This window comes from Equus caballus, chromosome 12 (genome assembly GCF_041296265.1).
Source record: "Equus caballus isolate H_3958 breed thoroughbred chromosome 12, TB-T2T, whole genome shotgun sequence".
Classification (NCBI taxonomy): Eukaryota; Metazoa; Chordata; class Mammalia; order Perissodactyla; family Equidae; genus Equus; species Equus caballus.
In genome coordinates, this window is record NC_091695.1 from 23670313 (window position 1) to 23685629 (window position 15317).

The window sequence follows — 15317 nt, forward strand, 5'->3', positions numbered from 1 at the left end:
ATAACTACTTACATAATATTTATTTTGTGTCAGGTGTTATAAGTAATCTAGAGATGATGTAAAGTATACAGGAGGATGTGCATACGTTATATCCAAATAACTACACCATTTTATATGAGGGACTTCAGCATTCTTGGAATTTGGGATCGTGGTGTCCTGGAACAAATCCACCATGCTTACTGAGAGACAACTGTAACTAGAAATTTCAAATTGGATGATGAGTATCTTTTTTTAATACTGTAAGTGTAGTTCATGACTGTATTTATTATCTCATTTAAAAAGCCTTCATTAGTATACAACTTAACACTCTATGTAAATGTGCAATGCAGAAAATCTTCCATCCTGTGAAAGGCCCTGAGCTTAAGAAGGCACATAGCTGAATAAAAGGATGCTCCTGGGGTGCATTTTGTTAACCCTCACTGCTCCTTATACTAAGTAGCATATTTTGATGTTTTGTTCTACCATTCAAACTATGCAAATCTGTCTCATTTCTACTCAGGCAGGCCCTCAATACTAGGGAGAAATAAAGAATATTAGACTAAGAAGCAGTTAAAACCAACTGAAAACTGGGGCATAAGCCAAGATCATCTTGGGTACATGGAGATGTTTCCTTAATTTATAGAAGAATCTTCAAGCTTTTGGGATTGGAAGGGACTCTGATGTCATCTAGGGTTCTCCACTAGCACAACATACACCTGAGGAACTGAGGCCTACAGGGTAGGTGAATACACCAACTATTCAAATATGAGACGCATTCCTATTGTTTTTTGCTGCTCCATCCTCTTCACTGTAGTCCCCACTAAGAAATTGTACTGTATATCCTTAAAGGATTACTGTCCCTTGTTCAAGAGGAATTCAGGTTTTAAAGTGAGGCGTGCATTTGCAGAAATTAACTGTAGGTTGAAGATTTCAGCAATAGTTTTTTTCTTCCAAAAAGACCCTGACATGTTTACTGCCTGAAAAATGAGATAACTTAGAACATAACGGGGAAAGAAAAATAATAAAATGTATTGAAAAGGACGTAAGAAAGACAATAGTAGATCAAGTCAGGGTTTATATTTCATGTTGACCTCTTCTTGGCAATTACCTCCTGGTGGGGTTATGCAACTCAGAAAGTTGAGGGAGAACGGAAAAGTCTATAGCTGCATGAGGAGGTGTTTAATTCTGGTGTTTATTTATTTCCTTAATTTTTTGAGGAAGATTAGCCCTAAGCTAACATCCACGACCAATCCTCCTCTTTTTGCTGAGGAAGATTGGCCCTTAGCTAACATCCGTGACCATCTTCCTCTACTTTATACCTGGGATGCCTGCCACTGTGTGGCTTGATAAGCTATGTGTAGGTCCATGCCCAGGAGCCGAACTCACAATCCCTGGGCCACCAAAGTGGAGCACACAGACTTAAGCACTATGCCCCCATGCAGGCCCCTTGGTGTTTATGTTTAATAAGGCTGTTATTGATGCATATGTAGGCTACATTCTCCAGGAATGAATTAAATTTGCTTATTGTGACAAATTCACTGTTTGGTTTCTCCCAAAAGAAGAGAGATCTTTCAGATATCTGTATGAATATGGCTCATATTTATCTTTTGTTAACTCATTTCTTATAATTTATTAACAAAAGAGGGGTGAACATGGATCTACTCAAGTGTGGTTAGTATTATGTCTTTCTCCTCCTATGAGTTATCAATGAATGAAATCATGGAAGACTGGTTGCAAAATTAGGTATTTAGAATGAGTCTTTTATGTATATAACCAAGATTAACTTCTATCCCTCATGTCCATTTTCTCTATCTTGGCCTTTTATACAGCTCTTTTCAGAGTACCTTACACTAAATATATTGGAGGTTTTATTAATTCAAGAATATGCCTCAGAATAACCACTTCTACAGTTTGTCCATGTAATTCTTGGATCAGCCAGCTCAATAATGTCATGTAACAAGCCATCCCAAAATTCGTGGCTTACACATTAAGCATTTAATTCTCACTTATGTGTCTTTGGGTAAGCTGGGGGACCGCTGAACTAGGTTGAGGTTGATGGGGTTTAATTCCAGACTTCAAAGTAGGTTCAGATATATTTTATATAGTTCTTATTTTTTTATGCATAAAATAGAAGGGTTACCTTAGCCTTTGCTGAAGTTAAAATTTAATTTTCTGTACATGTGATGTTTGACGGTGCCATTGACCATTACTGAAGTTCAGCCTTGTATGTCTCTCTCTACCCTGTGGCACGCTTAACTTGTAGATTATTCATGCAAAAAATGTATACTAAAGACTATTGTGAAGATTTGAATAAAGTTATGAAGTTGCATTATACCTCAAAACAAAACAAAACTGGTCACCATGAAAGAACTGGACACATCACAACACTGTTAAAATGAGGCATTCCCACTCAGTCACTATAAAAAGCAGTGAAATTCTGTAGGCTCTGACATGTGGTAAATATTTTAATATCCTTGATATTTTTAAATGAGAAATGGATAACATGCTGAGGGACATAAAACTCTCTTTACATATTCAATGAGAAGTACATGGAAATATGTTTAAAATATTTTATGCTACTCCAGGGACAGAAGTATAATCACTGTTTAGAGATACAAAGTGACATACTTTTATTGTTCTCCACTATAAAATAAACTAATTTATTCATCTGGGAAATGAGAAAGGTTGTCATTTATTTTTATCAGTGAAGGTTATAATCAAAGTCACACCAGCTATCATACAGCAGCAAGGTTATAAAAGTATAAAGCTGGTAGACAATGTTGTGATCATACACAAATGAAATATAATGATGTTGTTGACCAGACTCATCCCCATTGAAACTAGGAAGAGTCTGAGTTCTCATGATTCTTGGCCATTTCTTTCCAAGGAATGAAGAGGAAACTCTCTAAGCTCCTCTGATTGGGATTGACTCTGAGGAAATTTGTGAACAGGATTATGTTTATAAAGTCACTGGTAGAAAGTTGAGTAATATTTTATATGTTCCACTTCTTGATCTTGGAGAGTAATAAATCTGTTAGCTTTTATCTTCTTAGAGACTTCAGACCTTCAATATCACTAATATCCCTTGGTAGTCAAGACTTTTGTGCAAGGACATAAAGGCAAGAATATTGTAGAGAAAAGTTTCAAATGGATAACGTTTATTTATTTTCACAGTTTTCTAAATTCAGTTCAAGTTTAGCTCTCTGTGTGTTAGTTAGCAGAACCAATGGGGGCATATATATATATGTGTGTGTGTGTGTGTGTGTGTGTGTGTACACACATATATAGGGGTATGTATGTATATATATATCTATATATGTATCTATGTATGTGTATATATATAGGGGGAGAGAGAGAGAGAGAGAGAGAGAGAGAGATAGATATATCTCCAAAGATAGGGCTCTTTGGATTTCATTGACTCATAGACCTCTTGTGATCTAAGAACATCAAGTATCATCTAGTCCCAGTGTTTCCAAATTTCAGTTCACAGATCTGCCACTGACTATGTAAAAATTAGTAGATTAGCTTGTTAAAAATGCAGAATTTTGTATGCCATTTAACTCTTGCCTACTGGATCAGAAACTCTTAGAATAGATACTAGTATCTGTCCAAAAATCTCTCAAGTTGATTTCAATAATCAGACAAGTTTGAGAAACCTAGTGATGACCTAGTCACCATTTTAAAATTGGGCAAAGGGAGATCCACAGGGATCCAGTGAGTATATGTCCAAGCTGGGACAATAAACAGGGATTTGTGTGGTCCAGGGCAAGGATTTCTTAATTATGACATCTAATCCAGATATCTTGCTGCCTTTTGATTTTTCTTATCTTTAATTCTGTGAATACATCAACAGCAGAGATCATCTTTTAAAGTACTATGTACAGTCCTTCACATAATGTACATGCACACATACACACACTCACACATATACACACTCCCAAACCATGAACACATAACCAGGTATGGGCAGTAACTTGAATAATCAGATTTGTAGAAAAGACAATAAAACAATGGCAAAGATATAATCAGTGACGTATTGATTTGCTATAGAAAAATAAAGCTCAGGTTTCACAAAGTGAAGGAGGGATATGTCATCAGGGCAAGTGACATTCACATAAGGAAGTCATGTTTTTTTTGTCCAGAATGAGTCTCTCTGAAGTCCACAGCTGGAAATTGGGATGTCAGTCAAGGAGGCAGTGATCAAAGACTCCCCATATTCAGTAAAGCTGCTTGGTTCAAACATTGGAGGAAATCTGGTTTCCTAACCAAGAATCTCAGCAAGTTGTATTTACTCTGTTGATTGAGTGATAGTCACCTATTCATCACAGGTATCTTTCTTTTTATTCAGATTATTTAGTTTTTCCTGTTTGTTAGTCACTTTACATGACAGGAACCACTGGCTATAAGCGACAAGTAAAGATTAAAGTCAGTTACAGAAGCATATTAATGGGATGTTACAATTAAACTGGTGATCTTAGAGGTTTTTCCCCCCAATTTCCTTATTTTTTGGGTAAAGAAAACAAGTTCTAAAGAAAGGAAAAACTTCTTTCCAATACCAGAGAATGAGAACAGGTCTTTTGTTTTGTGAGTCTATGTTTTATCTCTTTCACATTCTGAATACACCTCCTCTCCCATTCCAGCCTTATTAGGTTTAATTTTCACTGTGCATTGGAGGACTTGCATCAGAATGCTTTAGCGCAGATCTCTATTATTTTTCATACAGTGTGTGCATATTGAGTTCTTAGTATGTACTAATTGCAGTTTTAAATATAGAAAATAACCATAAGTACTTCATAGTAGACTCTCATTCTTTAAGGAAAAATGACAAAAAATGCACAAATGGGGAGAAGAAAATAATAATGAGGAGTATGACCATGCTGTGCTTCTGAGTTTCATAAGATTTCTCTAGCCTAGATATTTCAGGGAATTACGTGATTATGAAATATTAGAACAAATATAATAATAATAACTAATACTTTATATCTGTAGAATGTGTTATTCTCTCATTTGTACTTCAAAAAAATAACTTGTGAGATTGTTTTCATTGTCTTCATTGTATAGGTGAGAAAATTTAAGATCATCCAGATTAAGTTGTTACTTCCAACTATTTATCATTAGCCCTCTAGAAAACCTTCCTGCCCCACAGTTTCCTCACTGCATTCTTTACTTCTGCATTTCTCAGTGTTAAAATCAGGTGATTTAACATGGCAATCATAATGGTGTTAAATGCAGCCACCATCTTATCCTCTGAAAAGGTAGTACCAGGGTGCATAAACATGAATGTACAGGGACCAAAAAAATGATACCACGGCATTGTGGGAGTCACAGGATCCCAGAGTGTGGAGCTTTGCACCTGCCTTCTGAAGACTGCTTTTTCAGGGGCATCAATGATTATGGTGTAAAGAGGTTAGCAAGATAACAAAACTCCCCCATAATGGTACCACTGTTGGCTGTCACAACACCACCAACAACATATGTGTTTGTGCAGGCAAGTTTCAGCACAGGGTGGACATCACAAAAGTAGTGATCAACCTTATTGGGTCCACAAAAGGATAGTTGGACTACCACAGCTACTGGGATAATAGTGTATAAGAACCCAACTACCTAGGCACCTGGCAACATTTTACTGCATCTGTCTTGGTCCATGACGGTAACATAGTACGGGGGTTTACAAATAGCCACACAACCATCATAGGCCATTACAGTAAGGATGAAGATCTCATTGCAATCAAAGAAATGTCCCCCAAAGAATTACAACATGCACCCCACATAGGAGATAGTTTTTCTCTTGGCTAATAGGCCAACAAGCATCTTAGGAGCTGTGATTGAAGAGTAACAAATGTTCACAAAAGACAAGTAATTGAGAAAGAAATATATAGGAGACTTGAAAAAGTTGCCCACATAAATTGTCAACATGCTAAGGTGGTTTCCAAGAAGAATGACCATGAAGAAGAAAGAAAACACCACAAAACAAACTTCTTCAATATCTAGGTTCTGAGAAAGACCCCAGAAAATGAATTCTGTTACATCGTTAATTTTTCTCCTGGAATTAGTCTAGGAGGCCAAGTTCTCAAGAGACAATTAAATTACCTGAAAGAAAAACATAATGGTGGACCACCAGCATTTACTTCTAACTCAAAACAATCAGATAATCACAGTAGTTGAAAATGGAACAATGCGTACATACTGCTTATTATCATGCATACTTAAAGAAACTGAAGTACATATATTGTGATCCCGTTACTTCCCTATGATAGTCCATTCATTCAGTTCAGAAGAGGAATCAAGGTCCAGTGAGATAAAGTAAATCCCCTAGTCACACATCTAATCAAAAGTCTCACCTCCCTCACCTTTAATTAAGGCCTTTTCATCTGTTTGTTTCTAAAAATTTACTTAGTTCTTATTCTGTATAAGGCACTCAATGTATTTTTTTTTTTTTTTTGAGGAAGATTAGCCCTGAACTAACTATCGCCAGTCCTCCTCTTTTTGCTGAGGAAGACTGACCCTGAGCTAACATCTGTGCCCATCTTCCTCTACTTTATATGTGGGATGCCTACCACAGCATGGCGGGCCAAGTGGTGCCATGTCCACACCCTGGCGAACCCCAGGCTGCTGAGAAGCGGAGCTGTGAACTTAACCGCTGCGCCAGCGGGCCGGCCCCTCAATGTAATTTTGAAACAATTTCCCTGCTTGGTGATATGGTTACATTTATATATCTGGAAAGATTCTTCTTATCTTTGACTCAGAAATGTAAACATATTTCTGCATTTTTAATTCTGAATACTGCCATGAATGTTCAAGTAGTTGAAACTAGATGACCTCTTCAGCTTCTTCTTCCTATGAAACTCAGATCTTTCTGTACATGAATTTATGGTCCCCTATTTGGTATCAAGCTCTTATAGTCAAGAGGTGGTATGGTGTAGTAGAAAGAGGACCAGATACAAACCTAATTCTGAGATAACGGTGCTGTAACTCTAGATAAATAATTTGTCTTCATGGGGCTTCTGTTATCCTATTTGTGAAATAAGACAATTTCAATTTCACTATCATCTATCATATTAACAGTTATTTCCAAGTTATTTCCACCATGAAATAAACCAATTCTGTCAGCATGCAATAGCCATAAAACTCTGATAAGGAGGCAGAAAAAAGAGAAGGTAAAGTATTAAACTACTGGAGACAAAGCAAGATCTATTTGATTTGAAAGGAGGGGAGGGGAAGTGTGGGGTAATTTTGTTATCTTCAAACTCAGTGATTGAGGATTATCTAAGAATTATTTTGCCTTGGTATTTTAAAGCTTTGTCTGTTAAGTGAAAAAAAGAAGAAAATCTGCCCTTTAATTTCAGCATTCCTGCATGCATCTTTTTAATCTTTCAACTTTCATGCTAGTATATATTAGTTCTCCAGCATAGGATGAATTAAATATTTCTGGAAGAGGTCATCACTGAAAGATACTTTAGGGTTTAGGAAGAGGACAATATTCAATTTAAATGGATGAATCTTCAATGGTAGAATTTCAGGCACTGTAGTGGGGTCACTGGAATGTACATGTGGAAATGTATATATGGAATAATTTTTGTTTTGTTTCTTTGTTTTTTTTTTTTTTGAGGAAAAGTTACCATGAGATAACATCATTGCCAATCCTCCTCTTTTTTTGCTTGAGGAAGATTAGCCCTGAGCTAACATCTGTGCCAATCTTCCTCTGTATTGTATGTCACATACCTCCACAGCATGGCTGATGAGTGGAATAGGTCCACACCCAGGATCCAAACCCTCAAAACCTGGGTCGCTGAAGTGGAGCGTATGGAATTTTAATCACTGGGCCACAGGGTCAACCCCCTTTTGTATGTGGGATGCTGCCTCAGCATGGCTTGATGAGTGGTACATAAGTCTGTGCCCAGGATCTGGGCCTGGGTACTCTGGGCTGCTGAAGAAGTGCAACTGAACTGAACCACTAAGCCACTGGGGCAACTGGGAATAGTTTGGATTAAAGGGGATTAGAAGTTGTCCCTCGAACTAAATCACAGATGTAAATAATTTCTTTAGTTTTAGGTTGGGATAGGATTGCACAGAGTCTTAGATAATCTTTAGGAATTTTGTACAGCGAGGCCACTTCCCCTCAAGATCTGTCAAGTTTGTGCTTACAACTCTGGCTGAACTCTGTGCTCAGCTATCCCTTTGCAGCAACATTGTGCCTGGGACATCCAGCTTTTGGGAAACTAGAGGGCTATGTTTCCTCAGGTCTGTATAACAGAGTTGATAGAAAAGTCATTTACAGGTGTGCCTTTTCTTATATAGTACAAAATAATAGTAGTAATTATAGTAATGGTAATAGTATTAATTCAAATTCAGACTGAAGTGCATCCCTCTGCTTTCTTTTACATGCTCATTTCCTCTAGTTTTTCCTTCTAAATTAAAAAATATATATATACTATACTCACTGAGAGAGCCCTTCAATTATGATAGCTCAAATCACAGCAGTTTTTGACAAGTACAAATTGTGTTGCTTGCTTTTCATTTAGAATAAGCTTGGCAATTGTGCTTCCATTGTCCATTCCATGAGTCCTAGAAGAATTCTTTCTCCTTGAATCAAGACCCATCTCAATGAATTCCTTCCTCCACTTTCTGAGTATTTCAAACATCATAATGCCTCAATTTCTTTTGAAATTATTGGCATTTTCTTCTTCACAATCATCCCACACTATCTCATAGTCATATATGGATGTATTTTATTATCTTATCATCAGCTTAATAATTTTATCCTCCCCTTATTTCTAGGAACACTGTCTTGCAATTATTTTACAGGTATTCAAAATAAAGAAATTTGATTGAATTCTCTTTTTCTGCAGAAGTTTTAAATTAGTTTTAGAATAAAGAAAATCTCACCAGTATTGTCCAAGGCTTGAGTTTTGATTTGTTTTCCTATCTCTTCTAAGATAATTTGGATACACCTGTCCAAAATAAAGTAGGAGTGATACCTTAAGGAATTACCTTATGAATAATTAGTACCAGAGAATTCCTGACCCCCCAAACTCAAAAGCTAGTAGAAGTCAATCATTATTATTTCTGGTTCTGTCTCTCTCCTACTGAAATCCGCCATTTCATAATATCTTTGGCAACGAATGCTCTTTTCTCTACTTCTTATAAGGTCTATTTAAAGAGAATGATGAAAAATGTTAATGACCTCAGAGAAAGACTTTCTCCCAGTCTTGCTCCATAATCAAAGCCATATCACACAGATAAAAATGAGCTTTAATCTCCAGATGCCTTTCCAACTTGTTAAAAAATATCAAATTTTTTTCTTTATTTGCTACATTTAAAACTCGATCATTTCTTGCATTTAAGACTGTAAAACTAATCCAAAGCATTTAGGTAAACAGAAGTAATTGTAACAGAAGAGAGGAGGGAGGAAAGTGAAACAGGTAATCGGGCATATGTGTACAGTGACATGGAAATTAGTCTTTGGGTGGTGAGCATATTGTAGTCTACAAAGAACTTGAAATAAAATGATATACACCTGAAATTTATATAATGTTTTGAACCAATGTTACCTCAATAAAAACAAATATATTGAACAAAACAGAAATAATCATTCTAGGATTGTTCAAAGGATTAATGCGCTTCTATATATATTAAATATTTAATATATGATGTTTCTCTATTGAACTTTAATTATTCTACTCTTTTGAAAATTGTACTTGATTGGAACACAGTGGATTTGATAGTGCTATTGGGGTTCACTGCTTTTCTTCTTAACTGAATCTGCTAATTTCTGGAGAAATTGATGGATAGCTCGCTTTCAGCATATACCTGGGATGAATCATAGTGCAGGCTTTCATTCTTTTACTTTTTGATTGTAAACCATTAAGGTTGACTCTTGACCACCAATATTGTTTCATATTTTTTTCCATATTCCTATGCTTTTCTTTCCCTTCAATCTTGCTTTTCTTTCTTTCCCTTTTCTACTGTTGTCTCACCTTTTTCTTTCTTTTTCTTCCAACATCGAAAAAGTCATACATACTCTTAGTTGTTCATACTCTTTGAGGGAACTTATGAGTTGCCCACCACTTGGTAGTAAGCACAGCTGATTTCTTGATCCACTAGACCTTTTAAGAGAGGCTATATGTTCCTTTTACAAACGATCTGTAAATAGCTATAGAGGAGAAAAATGTATCCATTGTCTCCCTTTTCTCACTGGCCAAAGTTCTCCCCATAGTGGGCTATTTCTCATGCATATTCTGGCCTTCCTGCAGTTTTAAGAGAAGGCAGAGTCCAAGTTAGCATCAGGGACGTTCATAGCAGGAGGCAAGCTTGATGGGGAAGCCGTTGAGTGTATTTAGGCTTCAATCATGTCACACAGTATCTATCACTTCAGCAACAACAGGAAATATCTGACGAAGGATTCCAGAAGTGCCCATGTGGGTGTCAGCCAAGGTCTTGTCAAGTAAAAGTGATGAGTAACTTAAAGATGTAGAACAGTTTCCACAGGTCTCTTCATCTATGGTCTCTTAATATCATGGTGAAGTGTAGGCCATTGCGAGAGTGTCTCAGGCTATAAGAAAGGAAAGTACAGGAAATCTGGGTGATTCTTCATACAAATGAATTCCAGTACAGTTCACTCTTGTGCCACTTATACCTGTTTGTATTTTCTAATGATATTGGGGTCTTGTTAGAGAGTGAAATACAATTAGCTTTTTCCATGAAAGGAGAGGAAATCAGAGGTATAAGTCAACTTCTTCCAGGAGGTGGCCATTTCTAGTTTCCTCAGAAGACTTAAAGTGGGCTAAAAAATCAAGCTAAGGTCCCTTCTGCTGCAGCTGTTCCTAGGGCTATAACTGATACTCATCAATTTACTCCTCCAACCACCTGGGTGTGTTCTCCCTCATATTTAGGTGTTAGCTCTCCATCGCTTAACCTCTCAGCTGACACCTTCACCCAAAATGGATTTGATTCTTTCTTGCTTTGCTTTTGTCAGTAGATCCTACTGAAAACTAGCAGTCTCTTTAGTCATCTAATACATGATTTGGAGTAGCTTCCTCCCCATACAGTATATGTTTTCTCCAAATTTAAAAGCCCATTAAGTACTATGTCTCTTTCTTAATCACAGAAGACATGAATAGAAAACACTCCTTTTTATTGAGGAAATCTCTGCATCCCCCAGACCACAGCACTCCTAAGAACTCTACCCAAGTGACAATCCTCTGAAATTTCACAGTGTTTATTTTCCACTCTCTGCCTGTGTGAACTTAGTAGGTGTATAAGTTATCTATTGCTATGTACTGGCAAACAACACTGAGACAAAAGTTAGTAGCTTAAAAATCACAAAACCAAGACTTAAAGTCTTAAAATAAAAATACTTTATTTGATTATGATTCTGCAATTTGGGTTGGATTCAGCTAAGTAGTATTTCCACTCCTTTTACCTGGAAATATTCCGATAGTTTGAGTGGAGTAGATGTTCTAATATGGATTCACTTATATATCCAACAATTGGCTCAGGTACTTCAGTTCTCTTTCATTCTCCAGTGGCATAGATTGGGCCCTATCACTACACTGTTGTTCCAGGGAAGTTTGTATTTCATGATAGCTAGATCTTCAAGGACTCTCAAGCCACACTGCAGGAATTGTATGTTACTTTTTACCACATTCTACTCATGTGGTTAAAAGGTTTCATATGATGTGTGTCACCAGGTTAGCCCAGATAAAAGTACAGACAGATAGATTCCACTTTTTGATGGAAGAAGGTGCAAAGAAGTTGTGGCCATTGTGTACACTGGGTTGTATATGATACTTGCTAATTCTTGCTCACCAGGCTATTTAGCATAATGGTATCAATGCAGTGGACCATTGGATGTTTTGCACAATGTTCAGAAGATTAAATTTCCTGAGATTCTAATATGAAAAAAAAAAACATAAGAGTTAACATGATTCTTAGGCAAGATTCTACAGTCCTTGCCATGTGAGGTGAGTTCATTTTGTTCTACTCTCTCACTGGGTTGGAGAAGAGCTACAAATCAGGTGCTAGAGGCTCTGATACTTTAATAAAGTTAATATATCATGCACTGAATCTTCCACTGGGGATACCATCTAAGTGATATTATAGTAGTCCATAGTCATATGAGTCATATGCTGCAATCCATCTGCTTTTTTGCATGCATCAGATCAATTAATTAAATGGCATTATGGGGAACTTCAATTCTTCAAATATTTTGTGGTTATTTTTCTTTCTGAAATTCCTTCCATTTTGCTTCTGATTTTATGTTTTGTCTGGAACATAGGGGCTCTTGTTATAGAAGAATCAATATAAGTTTTCTTTCAGGTGCTAAATATACATATTTTCCAATTGAATGTTTGAAGAAGGGGAAATAATCACAAGGCATATTCATAGACACATTGAACCTACTCTGAGGCCATCTTGTGCCAAAACTCAATTTATCATGTGGCCTCCAGTCTAACTGGAGGATTTTGATAGTATTTTAGGTCTGTATCAGTGATAGGTCACATATTACATCCAATAATCCTCAAGAAGTATGGGCATTCCCCTTTCCCCATCACAAAGTTCTTCTGGCAAGTTGATCGTTTGTCACCCTCTCCTCTCCCTTAGGAAGTTCATGCACCTCATGTAATTTGCTATAATCCACAATATTATCCAGGATCCAATGAGATGACTGCCTATGGAGATTGAAAACATATTGAATCTCACCTGCCCATTCAATACCCAGAATATGCTTATCTAGAATTAAGTTCTGCTAACGCTTTTGAGGCCCATTCTTCAAAAGTGTTCTCCCAGCTCACACAATTTCATATTTGTGAAGCCTTGCAAATACATTTGGGGCATAGACTATTTTCTTTCACATTCAGAGCTGTACTTTTGTTATGCAGATATTTGAGCCTATTGTTGGTCTCCTGGTAATGTGTGTTGTAGCATCTGATTTTGAGAAGCACAGACATTAATCTTTTGAGAATCCTGTTTCAGGTAAAGGCATTATATTCTTTAGTCAAAGGCGTGCTATTATCTTAAAGCCTGGGTAGGGGAATGAATCTGGCAGCCCAAAGTTTCAGAGATTTGAAGGTTCACGATCTCAAGTTTTCTTAACCTGAGGCACCTCGGGCACCTGAAAGTACAGTAGCACATAGGACATTTGCCCTCAGTGGGCAGAATTGTGCTCTACACTTGGCTGCTGAAGCAGATGTCCAGAGTGTAGTTCACATGGCACTATTTTGCAGGTGAGAAACAAAAGGCCTTTTCTTATGCTACGTGAGAAACAATATTCCCAACAGTACAATTTATGAGTCATTCTAAATGAATTATATACATTAAATTATCAAATACAGGGTTGATTATTTGAAATTTTAATCATGATAATTAGGTTTCAAAGTCACGGTTATGTACTAATTTTTAATAGAATATTTACACATCTTTCATTTCTAGGAAAGAAATTTTAATGATAGTTAATGATCAGCAGATTTATCCCTAGATTTAGCATTTATCTACTTTTTATAGCTTTATCAAGATATAATTCACATACTATACACTTCACTCACAAAAGTGTATATTTAATGTTTTTTAGTATAGAAAGCTATGCAACCATCAACACTATCTAATTTAACATCTTTGTCACCCAAAAAGAAACTATCTACCCATTAGCCGTCACTCCTCATTGTGTACAATCATCACCAGCAGCCCTAGGCCAACACTAATCTGCTTTCTGTCACTATAGATTTGTTCTTCTGGACATTTCTTATAAAAAGAATCATACAATGTGTTGTCTTTAATAATCTGCTTCTTTCACTTAGCATCATATTGTTAGAGTTGCAGCCATGTTGTGACAAGCATCAGTATTTATTTTCTTTTTAGTGACGAGTAATATTTCACTTTATGAATATATCACTTATCAATTCATCAGTTGTCTGACATGTGGGTTGTTTCCCCTTCTTGTCTATTATAATAATGCTGCTATGAGTATTGGTGTACAGGTTTTTGTGTAAATAGTGTTTTCATTTTTCTTGCGTATGCACTAAAGAGTGAAATTGCTGGGTCATTGGTGACTATAAGTTTAACCTTTTGAGGAACTGCTAAAGTGTTTTCCAAAGTGGCTGTACCATTTTACATTACTGCCAGCAATGTATGAGAACTCCATTACTCCACAGCCTCACCAACACTTATTATTGTCTGTCTTTTGATTCTAGACATCCTGGTGAGTGTGAAGAGGTATTTCCTTATGGCTTAGATTTACGTTTCCTAATGACTGAAGGTGTTGAACATCTTTTCATGTACTTTTGACCATTCATATATATTCTATGCAGATCTGTTTATTTAGATATTTTGCCAATTTTAATTGGGTTATTGTCTTTTTATTATTACATGTTAGGAGTTCTTTATATAGTCTGGAAATCAGTTCCTTATCAGATACATGGTTTGCAAGTATTTTCTCCCAATCTGTGTGTTGACTTTTCACTTTGTTGCTGATATAATTTTCAGTACAAAAGTTTGTCATTTTGATGAAGTTCGATGGAGGTATTCAAAGTCACTATTATGTACTAATTTTCAATAAAATATTTATGGTTTTTCCATTCTTGGGAATGAAATTCTTAATGACAATTGCAGTTCTGTTATTTTATTTTTTTCCATAGAAATGACCACTAGATTTGACAAGTATTTTCTATTGGGGCTTAGAGATATTGATAAGTTTTTCTTTAATACAACTCCTTTTACGACATGAATTTTACATACAGTGAAATGCAAAGTTTTAAGCATATGGTTTGATGAGTTTTGATAAACATATCTACTCATGTAACCATTAACATACTCAAGATCTAGAATTCTTTCATTAACTTAGAAAGTTCTATCTTATACTTTTTCAGTCAACTTTCCAGGAAGGTAGATGCAGCAGAGAAATTACATTGATATCCATGGCATAACACAAGCAATATTGCTAAATTAATCATAGTGTGGTGCCCTTTCCTATAGGAGCAGTGTTGTGGGCACCAGGCACCAAGAATCATTAGACATATCTGGCACCATCTCAGAACCTTGGAAAATCAAGTATTTGAATGGTTAGAAGATAAGGTTGTGAGATTCCTCAAGTATCACCTTCTACCACATTCTTACTCATGAGCCCAAGGAAAGGGTTTGGACAGAGAATAGGGTTTCAGTTGATGAGACAAAGCTATGGAGTAGCAGGAGACCACAGACAAATGTGAGCTGGAAGATATTTTGATGACACCATTGCTCTCCAAGTTGCCCATGCTGTACCTTGGGTGTCATGTGTGACCCATGTCATCTTTCATTCCCATACCCCGTCATCACCAAGTTCCATTAATTTTACCTTTAAACCC

General features: G+C 36.4%; 1 pseudogene; it reads right to left on the reverse strand.

Annotated features, from left to right (window-relative positions):
• OR4S18P (olfactory receptor family 4 subfamily S member 18, pseudogene) lies at positions 5102-6024 on the reverse strand (annotated as a pseudogene).